The sequence below is a fragment of the Geospiza fortis genome, unplaced genomic scaffold (genome assembly GCF_000277835.1).
Source record: "Geospiza fortis unplaced genomic scaffold, GeoFor_1.0 scaffold425, whole genome shotgun sequence".
Lineage (NCBI taxonomy): Eukaryota > Metazoa > Chordata > Aves > Passeriformes > Thraupidae > Geospiza > Geospiza fortis.
In genome coordinates, this window is record NW_005054387.1 from 1780720 (window position 1) to 1785196 (window position 4477).

Here is a 4477-nt window from a genome sequence, read left to right on the forward strand (position 1 = left end):
CTCGGTGTCCGCCCCGCCGAGGGGCTTCACACCGGCCCCGCTGCCGCCTTGGGCCTGGGCGAGGGGACCCTGGGCCCCGCAGGGCGGCGGCGATCGGGATAAACAAACGCCGGGATAAACAAACACCGGGATATGCGGAAACTGGGCACACCGCCTTCCTCCTCCTAAAAGTGATTTTTATTAGATGTACATGTAAATGTTCGTTCGGTGGGGCTGTGCCGGTGTTAACGGGGTGCAGGTGGCGCTGACAGCTTTGCCACCATGCCCCCCCAGCCTGTTTTCCTCATGAGCTCCTTGTGGATCAAGGAGTTTTTGGCTTTTTTTTTGTAAGTATTGCCGCTGCCCGGCTGAGGATTAAAGTCCTTTAAACTCTAGCCGGGGGAAGTTTAGAGCATTTTTAAGGTGCTGAGCGGTGCTGCTGTGGGCGTTTGCCCTCCTCCATGTGCAGCCCCTAAAGCTGATTTTTGTTATCTCTGTATTTAATTAATTCCGTGGGTCTGTGCCTGTAGTTAACAGGGTGCAGGTGTCACTGGTAGCTTTACCAACAGTCCCCCAGCCCAGCCCGTTTCCCTGATGAGTTCCTTGCGGATCAATGAGGTTTTGGCTTTTTTCCTGTAAGTATTGTCCCTGCCTGGCTTCTCACTGCACAGCTGAGGATCAAAGTCCTTTAAAGTCAAGCCAGGTGAAGTCTGGAGAGCACTTAAGGTGCTGAGCAGTGCATTTTGGATGCTTTTGTGGGTGTTTTTCGCTGCTGTGGAGCTCAGGTTGTTCCCTTGAAGCAGGGAGTGGCTCAGGGAGGGTGTGAGATCCTGAGAGATGAATGATGTGCTTGAATTTCCAAAGAAATTCTCCCAGGGGTGGTTCAGTGCTGTCTGAAATCCTGCTGCTCTGTGGCAGGGGCTGGGATGGCCTGCTGAGAAGGTTTTACAGGCAAAATTAAATTGTGTTTGGTTTTGCTGAGTTTGGCCCCGTGCTGGGAGATAGCAGCACTGAGCAATTTAGGGGAAAAGGGTGGCATTGTGGAGGTTGTGATTTAAATCCATGATTGACTTGCCATACTTTTGTTGTTTGGGCTCGTTTGAAACTACTTTTGATTCCTTACACCAGGACTTTGGGAACTGCACTGAGCTGCCTTTGGTTTTCCAGTTCCCCAGCCCTTTTGTGAGACCAATGAGCAAACCAGACCAGTGGAGAAGGGTGAGGTGTTTTCCAGGAACAGTGCTTCACTCAGCAATTGGATGTGCTGGCCTTCTGGACACGGTTACACAAGTGGTTTTTGCAGCAGGGAGGATTAGGAAGAGAATTGTAGCTCAGTGGAATGTTTTGCTGACCAAGAAAAAGCCCAGAACAACACACAGCAGAAAGGGAGAATAGGATATAAAGCCAATTATACCAATTCCTGAGACTGCTTTACACAACAAACAGATTATAAGCTTGAAGACAGTCCATCATTCTGGTGTTTAATTTTGTTCTGTGGTGTTATTTAAGCTAGAACAGCCTTTCTCAGCTCCTTTTTTTCTTGCTGTGTAATCCCCAATTATACTTGGGGCTTTTTTTCCCTAATAATTAACTACTTGTGATCTAAAGCTAGACCTAAAAGTCTTGCTCATGAAATCCTGTTAAAATGCCGCTTGTAACAAGTCAGGTATGAAGTTTATAAAATGTTTTGAAGTTCTTCTCTGAGGTTTTAGGCAACTTAATTCCCATCTGTGTCCAGGTGAGTGTGGTTGGCAGGAAATAGTGTGTAGGAGCCTGTTGCTGAGGGGGTTTTAGCAGTTTAAGCTAATCTTCTCTTTCCTGTGACCTGAACTCCCAGTGGAGCAGCACAAAGAGTTTTTAGATGTTTCCTGTGATTTCGTTTAAAGCACAGCTGTGGGTCACATGGAGATGGTGAGGCACAGCCTGGTCACTGATGTCACAGGCACAACCCAAACCTGTACCCCCAGGCCTGGGCTGGCATTTGAAGGGAAAACACAACTCCAAGCTGAGGAAATGGAGAGCTGGAGCCTTGTGGCCATCAGGATTTTTTTTGGAGGTTTGAAGCAGTGGCTGCAATTTCCCCTCCCAGTGCCAGGACCAGCTCTGTGGTTTGTTTGAAGTGGCTGCTCATCAGACTGTTTCTTTTCTCGGGACTGTTTTTTCAGCAGCCTGCACTGTTTGTCCTCCAGCTGCTGGGGCTGAAATCCTGTAATTGCGAGGGAGATGCACATGAAAAGTGTGAGCGCTGCAGAGATAACACCCAGATCTCTTGCCTAATCCCCAACTTGTCTAATGGCTTTTGTATTTTCTGTTCTCCAGCCTGAGCTCATCCTGCCCCACCCTTTCCTTGGGAGGAAATTAGCTCATGGTTAATTACCCTGCTGCTAATTACATGCCTGAGTGTTTGGGGTTCCACCTGAATCACGACTCTTTCAACATCTAGGTTGCTGCTCTTCACAATTTTGGGGTATTTGAGTCAGCGGTTCTTTGAGATAAATACATTTAAGGGCACTTTTCCATTGGCAAAATACAAAATACACCTTGACTCCCTCCCTCCACCCCTCAGTTTTGATGCACTTTCTAACCTACCTTCTAAACCTATTTTTAGTAATTAAAGTTGGCTTGTTCTGAATTATGATGGAGTATTCATCACCAGTAAAATCTGAACCAGCAGCAGTTCCTGTAAGAATTGTGTGTTTGGAGCTTTCCTGGTTTTCTTCTTATTTTTTTCTGCTTTAAAATTCCATTTCTGGGAATGGCCATTAATGACCAGAGAGTTGCAATGAGTTCATTGTGGACACTCTTTGGGGCACTTTGATGTTTTTGAATTAGGAGAATTCAGGTTGTTCATTAAGTGCTGGAGTGACTTTTGAAGAGCTGAATGTCATTTAAATCAGCCCAGTGAAAAGACTGCTGTAGGTTGTTGCTAATGCTTCTGCCAAGATTTTTTTTGAAAAGCACTTAATTTTAGGGAGGGAAACAAAAAACCAACAACAACGAAAAGAAACCCAAGCCCACAACCCAAAGTAAACCTGCTTGTTCCCAGTCTGTGTTTGCTGGTTTTAGATACATTTAATTAAGTTGTTACCAATACTGAAACTCATTTATAGAACTTCAATTATAGAATTAAACCTACACCTTTAATTTCCAGTGTTAGTTTGTGGAGTTACTTAAAAACTGTTCTTCACAGCTTGTAGTAATTATAAATTTGTTGCAATTAGCTCTTACTGAAGGTGTTTATTGATTGATTAAGCAAGAGTCTTTCTGTTCAGCTTTGAATATGAGTTTTCCAGCCAGCTCTCTAAAGGTGACCTCAGCCATCCAGCCCTAATAAATAGTTTATGACCCAGCTGAGATCTCCTGACAATCTGCACTTCTAATAAAGGTTCAGATCATTTTGCTCCATCCCTGGCAAGGCAGGGAGGTGGAAAAGAACCAGAAAAACAGGCTGGGGGTGTTGGAGCCCGTGGTAAATCCCTGCTGCTCCTGAAGCATCTTTCACCCCAAGCCAGAACTGTGTCTGCAGTGCCTGTGCTGTGAAAATTCCTTGTGTTCCTTGCTGAAAAGAAGGTGTTACACGAGTTTAGTCTTTCATGTGTGCATTAAATTGGATCAAATTCAGGTTGGAGGAGCCCATTTTTCCCCACCCATAAAAGCTGAGGATGCATCTGCTCTTTGCTGTGACTGACACCTGATTTAATACATTTAATATGGATTTTTCTGGTTGTTTTGTAACTTGGTCTGTGTGAAAATGAGCGTTTATTTTTTTTGCTGGTTTTGAGCTGCAAAAGGTCCTGGAGGAATCCTTGCTGCTCCTTCAGTCCCCTTTATGGAACACTGGTGAAAATGGCCTTGGGATTTATGGGCTTGGAACAAAATTGGTGTTTCCTGTGCCTTAACTCTGTCTGTGTTGTCTCAGAGTGTGTGACAGGGAGAGTGAAGGGGATCTCAGGCAGAATATTTAACAGGAAATTTGGTTTTGCTGGTTTGGGTTCCTGGTGATGGTAACTGAAACCTTGCAGTGTTTGCACACGTGTTCTCAGTTTCAGCTTTACAGAGCCACAGAGGGCAGGCAGCTTCCTGAAAAACAGTCTGAGAGTCCCCATTTTCTGAAGGGACAGCTGGGATTTACTGGAGGTTCTTCTTGGAGGAAAAAACTGAGGGGTGTGAGCAAGGATGAGAAGTTGCTATTGCTCTTTTTAAAAGGTGTTTGCTCTGAACAGAAGAATAAAAAGAAAAAAAATTCTCTAAGTGTGGGTACAGCAAAAAATGTTGATAGAAAGATGTATTTGAAAGCTTCAGAATAAACTGCATTCAAGCCAATAGAAAGCTAATTTTGAATTAAACCACAGTGATTTGGTGGGGGTTTTTTTCATCATAACAAAATTGCTGTGAGTTGCTCTAAAAAAGCTGGAGCAGCTCTGATCTGTTACTGGAGACCTTTGATGTGCAGCCTGCAGACAGATCTGATTTAATGTGACTCAGAGGCCTCATTTCC